General features: G+C 50.0%; 1 protein-coding gene across 10 annotated transcripts in view; it reads left to right on the top strand.

Annotated features, from left to right (window-relative positions):
- Positions 1 to 15,423, top strand: part of LOC119394082 (glutamate-gated chloride channel) — a 340,243-nt gene that overhangs the window by 153,056 nt on the left and 171,764 nt on the right. For 9 of the 10 annotated variants that reach the window (XM_049415628.1, XM_049415623.1, XM_049415630.1 and 6 more), the window contains exon 4: positions 10,928 to 11,105. The gene's annotated coding sequence lies outside the window, so the exon portion shown is untranslated. Of the gene's footprint in view, positions 1 to 10,924; positions 11,106 to 15,423 lie in introns of all 10 variants that reach the window. The other variant, XM_037661306.2, reaches the window with a different exon arrangement.

Below are 15,423 nucleotides of genomic sequence, written 5' to 3'. Positions count from 1 at the left end.
GGCAGGAGACCGTGGCGTCACAGCAAACAAACTTTTATCACACGACACGGCAAACAAAATTCTCACACCAAAATATTTACATCAAAAAGTGACATTAGAAGAGGAGACGTTATAGCGCGCAATCACTAATAACAAATCGCAAAGCCTACAAGCTATGCTTAGCTCCTCCGGACTCCAAAGTCTGGCCACTATGGCGCCTCAGTCTCACTACGCGAATCGAACGTTCTTACGGTTCGTGTTGCCCGTCGTCGCGATTCGATGCGAAGATCGACGTCCTGTGTCGTCGTCGCAGCTGCTGTCGACGTCTTGGGGTCGCCGTCGTCGAAGCTGCCGCCTCGCTAGTCGTCCTCGTCGCTGACCCGTCGGTCTTCCTTCGAGAACGTCGTCTCGTCCGGTTAGGCCTAACCCTCGGCCTATCCTCTTGGTGCCACCGGGTCAAACTGCCGACGTGGCTCTCCGTGATTGTCGTGGGTCGCTGTCGTCTTGCCGCGCTGTGGGAGTGCCGTATGTGCCCAGCGAACTGCTGTGACGGGGCTGCTGCAAGCCCGGGGAGCCTCACTTGGATGACACCAAGGTCGACGGCCACCTTCCCGAGCCTCTCTTGCTGCTGCCCCCGGAACGGAGCCCTACCGCACTCGTCGCGGGTGCGACGCTGGCTTGCAACACCTTGCTCCTTGACGACTCCAACGAACAATGACTGCTTGATCCTCTGGGGTTCCGCACCTCGGTTCGGGTCGCGTGGCACGCGCCTTCCTCCGGCCAATGGCTTGCGTCGACGTGGCGGGGGTGCACACCATCGGGTATTTTTCCATCCCCCGCACACCATCGACGCCTTGCGCTGTCCGGCTCGCGCCCCGTGCCCCTTTACTCATGACATTGGGCCCCCTTTTGAAGAGTTTTTTCGTAAAAAACTGCTTTCATCCTCCTCCTTGGGGTTACGGCCCTCTGCTCTTCTGATGGTGTCCCGTAGCTTGTGATGCATGCTTTTTCCTTGCTTGGCTTAGGCTCACCTTCCCTTCACCACATCGTCGCACGCTTTCACTCACAATTTGTCTGCACTTCACAACCCCACTATCCTTAGTTCTACCCACCACATGTTCATTGTCCAAAACACTATAGTCCATACCAAGGTACCACACTTCACAATGACACAACCAATAGCTTCATTGGCGACTTTTCACAAATTGCTTAACATCTCGATATATCCCTGGCCAAAATGCCTCTCTCGTCACTTCTCTTCGCAGGTTCTTGGCATCTCTGAACCCATTCGCGTAGCAATATTCTAAGATTGCCTGCCTATAACATGTTGGCACCATCAATTGTGTGACGAGTGTTCCGCTTTTCCAGAACCTCCGGAAAATCAAATCATTGATCGATTCGTAAAACACTCCGTCTCTAAACCCTTCTCTTGTACATTTACGGCCAACCCTATCTCTCGCGTGCCTCAGGGTTCTGTCACACCTTTGTTCTTTCGAGAACTCCTCTGAGGTTACCTCTACCTGCTCCAAAATTCTCGATCTACTCTCGCGTTGTCCTTCGCCACCCACATTTTTCTCTCTAGCTTCTGAGCTTTCGGGGCTTTTGTTTGCCTTTTCTTTTCTCCTGTACTGCTTTCTTGGCCCGACATAGCCACCTTGCTGCGATGGGTCGTCCACCCTTCGTACCCCTGGCCTATTTCCTAAGATGACGTCATAAATTGGATCCTCCATACACTTTGCCATAATTTCTCCTACGAAATAAGGGGTATCCAGCCGTATTTTGGCCTCTGGTAGTCTCACCCTGGACCCATCTGCAAAAACCACTGTTCCTACTCTCCCCGTGAAATCTCGTCCATTCACCAGGCTTCTCCTCACTAACACCGTATCTGCTCCTGAGTCCCTCAATATCGTTACCCGTTTGCCGTTTACTTTACCTTCCACCACTGGCATATTAACCCCTTCCGACCTATCTATCACAGCACCGACTACCTCTTCCTTCTCTTCTGACCTTACTGCACATGCAGTATGCTCTAACGGTCTATTCCTGCACTCGTTTGCTTTGTGCCCCCTTTTCTGGCACAATTGGCATATCACGTGGGATTCTTGTCGACTAGTGCTTGTGCGGCAGTTCATGGCTATGTGCCCTATTCTGTCGCACAAGAAACACCGCTGCTGTGCCCTTTGTTTACCCATTGGGGCCTCACTGTTGCTCCCTTCTTCCTTACTGTTGTCTTTGTCTTTTTCCAAATTCCTTAACCCTTGTGCCTCCATGAACTGATCAGCCTGCTTGGCCATCTCCTCCACCGTGTGCAAGTTCCTTTCTTTCAAAAATACAGCTAATTTATCACTGCACCGGTTTAAGAACTGTTCGCCAACCATTCTGTCACGGACCCCTTCATACGTTTTCTCTGTCTCAGACAGTTCCACCCAACGATCAAAATAATTGGCCAGCCGACACGCAAACTGCTTGCCAGTTTCTGCATCTTCGGGCTTACACGTTCGGAACTTCTCCCGGAAACCTTCGGCAGTTAGCCGAAACCTCTCCAATAAAGTCTTCTTTACTATGTCATATTCTAGAGACTCTTGGGCTGGCATGCGACCAAACACACTCAAGGCCTCTCCCACGAGACACAGACTCAAGGCATTTGCCCACTCGCTTCTCTCCCAGCCTTGCCCTACGGCGATTCTCTCAAAACGATGCAAATAGGCATCGAGGTCGTCCCTTCGCTCATCGAAGGGTGCCATTAGCTTTCTTGGGCAAATTTGTCTCGGCGTGGGAGTAGACGAGTTGGCCAACGCCGTCGTCGGGGTACTCGCGCGACTAGCGTCGTTGCGCGGAGCGACATTTATTTCAGCTAACTTCAACTTGAGCTCGAGAATCTGCTTCTCGCGCTCGTGCTGCTCCCGCGCCTCACGCGCACGCTCCTTCTCGCGCTCCTTCTCACGCTCGTACTCTCTTTCGCGCTCTTTCTGAGCGTTCTCGAAAAACCTCATCGTCTCCTCCTTATTCATTTCGCAGTCTCTGGCCACGGCCGCCAATTTCTCCCAATCCATCCTTGCAACCCCCGACGGTACGTGACTGGGCCCAAACGCTGGAAAAATCCTGGCACAGGCTCGCCACTTATTATGTCACGTATCTCGGGAGCGCTTGCAAAGTGTGATGGAGTTGGGAGAGAGAGCGAGGCGGGAGACCGTGGCGTCACTGCAAACACACTTTATAAAACACAACACTGCGAACAAGAAGTTAACACGCTAGATAATTAATTAGGAGTAACATGTGCAAACACGCCAAGCGGTACAAAAGAATACGATAAACATTTCTACTAAGCTCGGCCTTAGTGGCCCGAAAGTCTGGCAACTATGGCGTCTTGGTCTAGCGATGCGAATGGAACGTTCTTACTTCGCGTGAGTCCGTCGCCTCGCTTCCGCGCCAAAGTCGACGCTGAGTCCCGTCGATGCTACTCCTCGACGTCTGGGAGTCGCCGTCGTCGAAGCTGCCGCCTCGCTAGTCGTCCTCGTCGCTGACCCGTCGGTCTTCCTTCGAGAACGTCGTCTCGTCCGGTTAGGCCTAACCCTCGGTCTATCCTCTTGGTGCCACCGGGTCAAACTGCCGACGTGGCTCTCCGTGATTGTCGTGGGTCGCTGTCGTCTTGCCGCGCTGTGGGAGTGCCGTATGTGCCCAGCGAACTGCTGTGACGGGGCTGCTGCAAGCCCGGGGAGCCTCACTTGGATGACACCAAGGTCGACGGCCACCTTCCCGAGCCTCTCTTGCTGCTGCCCCCGGAACGGAGCCCTACCGCACTCGTCGCGGGTGCGACGCTGGCTTGCAACACCTTGCTCCTTGACGACTCCAACGAACAATGACTGCTTGATCCTCTGGGGTTCCGCACCTCGGTTCGGGTCGCGTGGCACGCGCCTTCCTCCGGCCAATGGCTTGCGTCGACGTGGCGGGGGTGCACACCATCGGGTATTTTTCCATCCCCCGCACACCATCGACGCCTTGCGCTGTCCGGCTCGCGCCCCGTGCCCCTTTACTCATGACACACAAAGTGGCTTGCGTACGCAAGCCCTTGCGTTCCTTTTAGGGGCGAAGCTCCTTAAGGCGGCACCCGTTCGTCCCTCGTAGTCGTCGTGGTCGTAGTAGTGAGTAACAAGTCTTACGCTTTGACCTCCAAGGTGGTGCCGGTGGGAGATTTCTCCTGTGCGTTGTTGAACAATAAAAAATTCGCAGCGTGCGCGTTAACTAAAAGCCGAATTCTTCTGTCTCTCATTCCCCATTAGCAGCCATTGGCATGTTCCAGTAGGAAACGTTAGTAGAAGTAGAAGTGTAAGTGTTAGCTAAAAGCCGACTTCTTCTGTCTCTCATTGCCATTAGCAGCCATTGTTTACCTCCAAGGTAGTGCCTGGTGAGATTTCTCCTGTGCGTGATTAAACAATAAAAATTTTGTTCAAAACGCCGTTGATTGATGAAATAAACCAACGAAAGACGCCAGATGTTTTGTAAAAGCAGAACGAAAGAACGCCAGATGTTTTTCTTAAAGTGTAGTAGTAGTAGTTGCATGTAGCCACCTCGCCCGATCGTCAACGGGCGAGGTGGACCGGCAACGGCGCGAGGACCCTGCCGTACGAGAGTTAAATCACACTAAAAGACATACATTGCGGGCGATACACTCTAGTGAGCTTTCAACTTTTCGTCTTAATGTACATGATAAAGAAATTATTTCTACGAAAAACGCAAGGCACACCTTGAGCAATATGTTTGGTTTTGGGACCCTAAATGGAACCATGAGGCGATGCGAAGCCGGAGCACTTGCACGATCGCGTTCCGTTGGCTTTCGTGGGGCATGCTACCGACTCGCGTCGTGGAACGCGCGTCCTGTCTAGCCTTGCCTTTAATTCGCACAGGGCGAGCGGGGAATGCGGTCGCTCTTGGCGCTCTTTCGCTCGGGAGCGGACTTCTTCCTTGCATTTCACCGATCACAAGTGATAATGAAGGGACCACGTAAACCAACAGTACAATAAAAGTTTGATGTTTAATATATACATGATGTTTCAAACTCTTTATATTATGTACTGGGCGCATTTCACGGAAGAGTTTCACGATTTACAGATGATTCCCTCCGTAGCTTCGCCCCACTCATCATCATTCACCCCGTGGATATGCTGTGATTTTTTATTCTCCTTGGATGCAGCTGGGAGTACAGCGGAACGCAAAAGCGTGCGTAGGCAAGCCGCTTGCGGTCCCCAGAAATCAAAATCTCTACTAGAGTGTTTTAGCAATGCATGCAATATTGTACGGTTTACGCTGCGGCGTTACCGTCCCCTGTTTGCGTACCACAGTCCCGAGAACGTTTTAGCTGTGCAAGTTGCTCGATGTGCACTGTAACGCGATGGTGATGATAGTGGCAAATACCGGCCTTGCATACTGAAATAGCACCTGCAGACTAAAATAGCTACGTGCCGATCACGAAGTATTGTTTTGCAGAGGGTCCTTGATCAGTCAAGAACTTTATTGATAGGTCCTGAGGAGCTTAAGCCACCGGGGGTTCCCCGGGGGACACCCTAGCAGCCACTAATGTCGAAATTTTTTGAAAGTCAAAATATGCGAAAGTACACCGCTTCCGAAAGTTTACACCAGAAATGAAGTAGAATACACTTGTTTACGTTATGTGTTTGCCTGGTTGATGTCTCCACCGCCACGAGGTGACACCTGTCCAGGTCGCTCAAGTTTGTGGCTGCGATAATCGAGTAAAACGTTAATGCTAATGCTGGGTACAAACAACGCCTTGTTATTGTTGTGGGAAGAATATATCAGTTCGCGGATAGCGGCGTTTAACGTCGCAGCAATAGGATCGATGAAACTGAAAACAACCTAGTACGAGCCACCATTCGCACGATGCGAAGGTTACCGTATACGGGTAAACCCGCTGTACAACATGAAAAGAGTTCTCGTATGGTATTGTTCGCGCATACGCACTGTTCAGCCGGCACACACTTTGCGTACGATAAACCAGCGCTGCTAAAAGACCCTACTCTATAGGTTCCGTTTAGCGCGTGCATTGAGTTTGCGTAATTCTTGCGATCACCTGCTCCCGAGCATACGAAACTGAAACTAGGACGCGATACCTTGTTGCTAAACATCCGGGCGTCGAACCAAATTTTTGAGGATGGCTCACTACATTATTCAACCGAGCAGGAATTCAAAGAAGCATGCGGAGCGCACGTTTGCGCGTTTATGACCTCCTAATTAATTTTGGCGACGTGAGCTCTCTTAACGAGTATTGTGTCTAAGTTCACAACAGTTTTTGCATCTCGTATCCATCGATAAGCGACCAGCGCAACCGAAATACAACCGAGAACATTGAGCTTAACAGCACGATGTCATAGCAGTTAGGCGATCGGTGTGCGTTGCAAGCTAAATGACAGATATATGTTTAGGTTCACTTCTCGTTAATAAACCCGAGCTACTATAAGTTTCATTCGTTTGTTTGCTCTTTTGTCGCATTCTTTTATCGGCATTGAAGCATTCATTGACACAACGGGCCGTAACAGGGGACCGCAGCCATGACTCTAAGGCTTACAGTTCGAGATAATTATGGTTATCAATTCAATCTTCCCTTGGAGCGTTACTGTGATGCGCCTTTCCTGCAGCGTGTTATTCGAATATGCCACCCATTTATGGTATTCGATGCGACGACGTTAATTTCCCGTGCATTTACCTCTGCATAGCGACATTATGGTGGTCAAAAGCTAGTTAAACACTGATCTCAAGTCGCCCGTAATGGACCGCACTATCACGGTTAGTGCCTACGCGTCTCCTATAGTAGTTAAGCCGTCCGGGTCCGGTGCAGTTCTGCAGTCTGCTCTGCCGCGCGCCGAAATTGCCGGCCTGGATATGCCGCCTTGTTTACCTTCCGGGCTCAATCAGTTTTCCCAATTCGCGTTGGGCAGTCGTGCGATGCTCTTACCCCGACTCGAAGCCGATGGCCTGAAGAAGACGAAGAGCGACGCCGCATCGTCATCGGCGGACACGCGCGCAATAGAGGGCCAGCAAAAGAGGGGTGGCGCGAGGCAAGGGCTATGTGCGCATTTGCATCGAAAGCGGCCCGCGCGGTGGCCCTCATGCGCACTCGCAGCCCCGTGATATAAAACCTCCGACCAAAATGGACCGCGCTTCGGGGATTGCGGGGCACTGTGAAGAAGAGGGCACTGATATGCATACGCGCTCCGCCCCCGCTTTCCGGGTCTTTGCCGCACCATTCCCCGAGCTATCCCGCTTCGTTCGGCTGCAGCTACGCTTCACTCCTTCCCCGTACCTGGACGGCCGCAGCCTTTAAAGCCCTCTATTTTGTAGCGCCGCCGTGCGGTGCCGGAAAGAGCTCTTGCTGTCTCGCTCTCATATCGAAGCCTTTCCGTTCTTCCTCACTCGCTTCATCCGGCGCCTTGCAGCCGCGCAACTTCCCTTCGAGGACAAGCCTAGCCCAGCCGTGCGCCGCACTTCAACCGTCGCCCGAGTCTTTCTCTGCGTGTAGGTTCGTGCGCGTGTGAGCGCTTCGCTGGCTGACGGAAAACACTAGAAAGCCGGCGCTGGAGGCGGGATTAGCAACGCAAATGGCAAGAGGGGAGCGCACACTACGGCGGTACTGCTTCGCTTCCGCAGCGAGGCCCCCCAGCAATATAGTGTCGGCCTCCTTTTGTGAACCGGGGGCAAATGTTTGCCGATTCCCTGCCCAGCCCGTGTATGTAAACGATCGCGCCCTTTGAGCGAGCGCGTCGACGCGGCAAGCGCGCCCACGCTGAGGCCAAGTTCTCGAGCTTGCTCGTTCGCATGCTTGCTGCTACTGCCGCTGATGACGACCAGAGCTTGTGAAGCCGCCGCGGCGGCGACGGCCTATGCGGTGCTCACGCGAGCACGCTATATTTGCACTGCCTCTGTTGTATGGTTAAGATCCAGGTTGCTTCACCGAAGGAACGGAAAGGAGAGAAAAAAAATGAAGGAGGAGGAGGGCATGGAAACGCTGCTTCGTAACTGCTCTCGTGGCGTTTGTGAGACTCTAAGCTGCCGCTCGCTCGCGATGGTTGGAAAAGGCGAATGGGTGCGGTCAGCCGAGAGCACCTCCCTACCACACACTATACACCCAACCTTACAGTGCGTGCCTGACGTTCGTTCGTTCTCTCTCTCTTCCTCTCATGTCGTCAGCGCGATCGCTTTTTTTTTTTTTAGTTCTACCATCTCCCTTCGTCCCTATGCCGCAGAGCTGATTGCGGCAAGGTGCTGACGCCGATGCAAACCCTCTGCTCACCGCGAGATGTCGTCCGCGCTGCGTTCGGAGATTAGACCTAATACGCTTTCAGCGCCGGATTATTGCATCGCGCAGTTTCACGGCGGCCGTTTCCTGTCCTCCGTTAACTTTCTCCCTCCCACTCACACCCTCTTCTCAACTACATCTCTTGCACTCCTTTGACGCAGTTCGCGTGCTTCTAGATTAGTCTGTGTATATATATACGAGTGGGACGACCGCTCATTATGGTAGGTTGGTTTTCGGCGCCGCTTTAACGCACAACAAAGTTTTCTTTCTTCTTTCTTTCCTACGTGTTTGCCTCCCACATCGGCGCAGCCTGTCTTGTTTATCTTGGCCCCGCAGTGAGAGTCGATGAGTTTCTCATTCGCGATGCAATCGCGGGCCCATCGAAGCGTGGGATCCCCTCTTCCCGGCGACTATATCACTCACTTTCTCTGTGTTCGGGGTCGCTGGCGCGAACGGCCGGACCCCTTGCACCTGCACTCCCGTGCGTTAGCTCCGCCCGAGTGCATTGCATTGCCCCATAGAGTTCGTCATTTCACCACCGCCACAGTTTGTTTGCCTCGAGGGCAGCTCCGTGAGATGAAAGGAAAACTTCGATCGTCGAGTCTGACGGTCGTTTCGTAGTCACGCACCTCTCCACGTCACGTGTACCCAATTCTTCTAGCCAGCTTTTCAGAGATGGCGTGCACATTCCAGGCGTTAAACGTACCGGCACAGCGATTGTCCATAGTTCGGAGTTCTATACCCTCTGGGACATAGTGAAGTGTGGACTTCCTTTACTTGTGCTCGCCTTGATGTGAAGTCGCGCAAAACTAGTACGTTATCATATGCTTGGGCATGAAGTCGTTTGCAGCTTTTCGTGGGAAATGATGCTCCTCGGGAAATTTCTGAACCGCGAAGCATTGCGCATTTGGATCCTACAAGGAAATCCTCGATTCCATGGAGATCAATATGAAACTTAGTCAAGTGATTATGAACTCGGGAATGCCAGATAGGGACACCAAACAATCTATTCTCCTGCGTGCATCTTGCCCACTGGGAAGTATCACACGTTACTTGCAAACGTGCGGTTTTGAAAGCGTTAGGGTGGTCAGTGAATACCGGCGTGTGCGCATAGCGCGCTAACGCTAATTGACTCACATAACCGTAACACTCTGCAAGATTGCGAAGAGCTCATATAGGCAGTGTTGCGTATTATGTTTTCGGGCATGCACTTGGGAAGCGCTGGAACGTCAAAGACCTGGTCCTTGCTGACGCACTCGTCCTTCAGAGATCTTATTTGTATTTAGTCCTGCTCTTAAAACACCACGTTGGGAATGGTACCAATATTTTTTCCATCTTCCAATGAGAGCGGCCTTTTCTCCAGAGCACGAAATATGTGCATTATTCTTTTTTTAACTGTGTTTCTTATTTAGAGCATGAATATTGCAGTACAACAGAAGGTGCGCATTATCTTCTCGAGATTCGGAGCGCGAGCACAAGAAACAGTGACGAACAGTGACTCAGCAGACTGTCCTTAAGCGTGCGAATAGTTTCACTCATGTAACCCGTTCCCCCATTCTTCAGTAGTCTGTTGTTTCATCAAATCGAAACTTGCTGTTGTTGTATCTGTACGCTGCTGCGTCCAGCCCCTGTAAGGCACTTGGCGCAGACGGTCTCACGTTACTAACAAGAGCTCGTAAAGAGCATCTACCCGTGATTGCGCTGTGACGGCAACTTGGCTATCTTAATCTGGCTACTTATCTGGAATAGATACCAAGCTCAGTGTTGCTGTGTCTTGAGGTTCGGAGGATGAATGGCACGCTCAGCGTGTGCGTGAACGAGTATACTGTGAAGAGGGGAGGAGAAAGCGTTACTGTAACGACAATACTCTGTGTTTGAAAGTAACAAGGTATTAAATTATTTGGAGGAGAGGGAACGGGATCCAGGCTCCTGCCTTTAGCACTGACTATGTGACTGAAGTAGGTTACTTCGGCGAACGGACAGAAAGACATTGACACTTTAATTCGAATGTGATATTTTTTCCGACTATTGGCTGGTCTAACCCGAGCCCGATGATGCTGTAAAGACTGACTTATTACCGCCGGGCGGCCTTTACTAATTCAACTGTCTGCCTTTCGGCCTGTGCAATATCCCTCTAAAGGTTAAAGGTGAACATTCGGCAGAAGTCTGCCTGGTTGGGTAATACAAAACCGGAGAAAAGAAAATCTCCGAATCCTAAAATAAATTTCTAGTTGGGGTTTTCTCTTTTCTCTGGCCCTGTAAAGGTGTTTGTGTTCGTAGTTCTTTTTTACATATCATAGGGACTGAATTAAACTTTTAAGTGTGCGGCCACATTATCTTTCATATTCTCTTCTTTTCTTCTTGAGCTTTCTGCCCTCACACCAGCCCTAGTGCAAATCAGCCCACCAGATTGTCAACCTGGTTTACTTCTCTAACTTTCGTCTTTTGCTTTTTCCTGGGAAGTTTTGCCTTTATGAAACTTGCACTGTGAACTTAACAGCATACAGTTGATTGATTGATTGATTGATTGATTGATTGATTGATTGATTGATTGATTGATTGATTGATTGATTGATTGATTGATTGATTGATTGATTGATTGATTGATTGATTGATTGATTGATTGATTTTGCTCAGGAGAAGGAGGAGCCACAGCGCCGGCTGCGGTACCGCCGCACGGGCCAACGTGAGACCGCCCGAGCCCGGCGCCCTGACTTAGGCCGCTGAGCGAAACCCAAGGCGGCGCGCTGGCCACTCCACGGGAACGAGACCGGCCCCCTGGAGACGACATCGTCGACCACAATGAACTACTTCTCTGGTACGCTCCTCTGCGCTGCATGCATGCATACTGCCCACCTTACGAATTACTACAACGTATGCGTATGCAGTTGCGCCTCAACCTTGCGAGACATTTCGGGAATGACGCGATTCCGCCGCGTTGCCTCTAGAACTCCGGCAGACCGGAACAGCATTTTCGGAGATCAACTACACATGGGTGAACAGTTTGGACCCGCCACCCAGTGAGGGATTTCCTATGCCAGCTCAGAGGCGCTCACTTTTCAACGCACACTCAAGGACAAACGAATCGCGAACAAGGAACGGCAAGGCACAATATGCTTTGTGAGTGATAACTCCGGACCACTATATCCGGCCGCTAATTATGTGGTTGCGAAAGGCGGTATAAAAATTAAGCGTGCGTGTCCAATCATGCTGACATTAGGCGTAATGGCGGAAACAAGAAAGAAAGAAAAACGTGTCATAGTTAATCGTGACATGTTCGTATTTCACTTGACCGTGACTGTACACTGGAGTGTATGCGCTAAAAATGTTTTCGCCCATCTTGACAAAAAAAAAACACTCACGGAGCAGACCATCCTGCGATGCCGACCGAAACTATTCTCGAACAAGAGGTTGGTCAAGAGCACATCAATAAAGTTTTTACATGGCAGTGACCTATTCGGGGGAGTCTGATGACCCTATTCATCACCTCCTCTATTTCTTTTGAGCCCATCTGCTTTTATCCCTGCGCTCCTTTCCATCTTTATTTCACTAATTCCCTTCCTGCAAATTTAGGGTAGCAAATCGGAGAGAGAAATACGAAGGAGAAAGGCAGGGACATTAAACAAGCTTTAGCAAATCGCGAGCAAATCGGAAGTCTCGCTTTATGTCAACCTCCTCGCGTTCCCCCTATCTATCTATCTATCTATCTATCTATCTATCTATCTATCTATCTATCTATCTATCTATCTATCTATCTATCTATCTATCTATCTATCTATCTATCTATCTATCTATCTATCTATCTATCTATCTATCTATCTATCTATCTATCTATCTATCTATCTGTCTGTCTGTCTGTCTGTCTGTCTGTCTGCCCGTCCGTCCGTCCGTCCGTCCGTCCGTCCGTCCGTCCGTCCGTCCGTCCGTCCGTCCGTCCGTCTGTCTGTCTGTCTGTCTGTCTGTCTGTCTGTCTGTCTGTCTGTCTGTCTGAGTTTCTGAAGAATTGTGTCAACGAACAAATGCGCCAGAGCTAGTAGGAACGCCTTTTCTGTAGAGATCAGTCTGGAGAACGTCTGTACAGTTTCAGTACGCGATATGCCGAATTAACGTCTATATCTACTAATTCAACATAAATTATTGCTTATCTATGCTCTGCCCATTTTTCAGAAAGCTTTAGCCGTCCTTCAAGCTTACTGCGCGACATGCTGTCGACTTCCAAAGCAATGGAGTTAAAATTACGCATCCGCCGCTGTTAATTGGGCCGGATAGCGCAACAAACGTCGCTAACAAATAGCAATGTTTTGCGAACGCGCTTTTGCATTAATGGGCGCAGCTAGCCGCCCCGATACAGACAGCGCAATATGCGTACTGCCACTGAATAATAACCGCGCATGGACGGCTTTGTGTGAAAATAAAACACATACGGGAGATTCAGTTAAAAAAAAAAGCGAGGCGCCGTTGTTTACGGCCAAGTACGCCTTTATTAATGACTCGTGCATCATGACAACATCGACTAAGCTATAGAAAGAAACGAAACCGTATTGGGCAAAAATAATGCCTAAGTCCTAAGCGTAATGAGGCCAGCAGCGAAAGCAGAGCACACACCGTCCGGCCTGGCACTTACGGATGGCGAAGCATAAACGCGTTCGCAGCTCCTGAAGCCGAGTTAGGGTGCAGTGTCGTGATCAATCTGGGTTCAGCCCATATTGCACCATGACTCCATGAAAGGCGTCGGCTAGCGACAGTGTTTGCTCTTGTACACTCCTTCATTTCGTTATACCCTGTTTTCTTTTTATTGCGGGTGTGTGTGTGTGTGTGTGTGTGTGTGTGTGTGTGTGTGTGTGTGTGTGTGTGTGTGTGTGTGTGTGGGTGTGTGTGTGTGTGTGTGTGTGTGTGTGTGTGTGTGTGTGCGTGCGTGCGTGCGTGCGTGTGTGTGTGTGTGTGTGTGTGTGTGTGTGTGTGTGTGTGTGTGTGTGTGTGTGTGTGTGTGTGTGTGTGTGTGTGTGTGTGTGTGTGTGTGTGTGTGTGTGTGTGTGTGTGTGTGTGTGTGTGTGTGTGTGTGTGTGTTTCGCCTTCGCTTTCTGCCGCTCTTCATGTTCTGACTCATTTGTCGTTGTATTTCTCGTTATCTCACAAGACTAATCAATTACGACAGGAGTGTGCTTTCGCGGTATCGCGTAAGTGTTTATTGCATTGTTTCGTCCAATAACGTCGTCTGAAGCCCGTTGCAACATAGTGACGCTCTGACGAAGATTGAAGTTGTGGTGAAGGTATTCAATTCACCGTGTATGTACAAGTATAAATACAATAATTTAGTAATACACCTAATGATTTATGTTTTTTTCCTCCTACATTTCTTGCGCTTGCAAAGCTCGACAGGAAATAAAAAAAAGCATTTCCTCTAAGCAGGGAATTATTGATGCATCGCTTTTTCCTTCTCGTTCTACTCGCCTGCTTTTTAAAAATATAAAATATATCCGGCACTTAACGTCCTCAAAGGCCCTCTTATCATATCACTATAAATGCCGTGCCGCCGATTTTCGTACCCTCAGTGTGCGAGCATTATTTACAATGGCTTCCACTGAATTTCGGTAACAATGCCTAACGTAAATCGCGAGAAACCTCTGCAAAACACTTGCGGCTTGCGCTTATCAAACAGCCATCTTGATGTGATTGCCAGTATTTTCGGAAGAGCCCGTAAAGAATGCGTCAGACGGTTCCACAGTCACGCGTGCTTTGGTTCGTAAATCGTCTAGTTCCACAGTGTAACAAAGGAGTTGAAACCAATATTAGCTGTAAACTGGTCATGGGTCAAAAGCGTAGAACGATTACAGGACTCGAAGGAGCAAACGCCCATTTGACTTAAAGGTCCGAGTTATTTTAACTCTTCAAGTTGCCATTCAAAGTGCCTGTCTTAGCAGGTCAGTTAGATTCTGGAACAGTTCGTTAAAACGGACGAACAGTTCACTCAGCTTTCGAGACAATGGACGTCTCTTCGAGCCGACCCAACGATACTGGCATAGTTTTTCCATCTACAGAACTTCGAAACGGTTTCCTTTTCTGAGAAAATAACATAGGGTAGCGGGTCTTTGCGAAAAGTTTTCAACGGCTACGTCAGAGAACTCTGGGGGTCAATTACGGGACGTATCAAAGACACTCGCGAAAGAAACCCAAGACCGCTGATCCATCGGTTGCACGGTATCGCCGCAGTGAGGCGCCGCTGTGCTGCAGTAGTAGCCTCAGAGTCTTTAACGACTGGGAGAAACCAAAGGGTGCAATAAAATATATATCCACCAAAAGTATAGTGATCGTCCTCCGGCAAAAACTTTCCTTCCTTCGTTACTTCACCTCCATCAAGAGTTTCTTCTCGAAGATCCTTTCAACAGGATCCGAGTTATCGATGCCGCGATAGCGAGGATAAAGACAGGGACGGAAGGAAGATTTGAAAGAAAAGAAAAAGAAGATCTCAATAAACGGTGTGACAGTAAAGTGGGGGTCGAAGTGACGAAACTGTCCGATCGGGCATCTTCGCAGCCGGCGCACTGGACGTCCATCGGCCACCGCACACGGTTCGGGCCCTGTCCGAGAACTGCGTCGTTAACGGAACTCCCGCAGCTCGGCATCGATTCTGTCTCCTCTCGCGACCGGCGACACAAAGCTGCTGTTCTTTTTTTTTTCTTTTTTTCTTTTCGCTAGTTCGGTGCAGCGAAAAGAAGTGAACGGGAGAAATGAAAATCCAACCAGAAAAGGCCGCCCGTCGCGCCCTTGGACAGCAGATCTAATAGGATGGGTCGTACGTCCACCGTGACACACGTTTTCTTTTTACTAGTTGCATGCAACGAGGTTCGAGACATGAACCGTCACGGACCCCCCCCCCCCCTGAAACAAAACTTATAATGGGCACTAGCGGTGAAATTTTATAATTAATGTCTATGGTATGTGGAGTGGCTGGCTAGATTGGGACTTCTCTGCGCTACAATTTTATAGCAGGAAGTCGCTGGCGGTCTTCTGTTATCATATTAACTTATTCTTCACTTTTTCACAGCGGGGCTAAATATTCGCAATATCAGCTTTGGTGGTCTAGTGGTTATGGTGGTCGGCTGCTGACACGGAGGTCGCGGGATCGAATCCCGGCC

The sequence above is a fragment of the Rhipicephalus sanguineus genome, chromosome 5 (genome assembly GCF_013339695.2).
Source record: "Rhipicephalus sanguineus isolate Rsan-2018 chromosome 5, BIME_Rsan_1.4, whole genome shotgun sequence".
NCBI lineage: Eukaryota > Metazoa > Arthropoda > Arachnida > Ixodida > Ixodidae > Rhipicephalus > Rhipicephalus sanguineus.
Note: the sequence above shows the minus strand (reverse complement) of the source record. Positions and strands in the feature narration are given on the sequence as shown.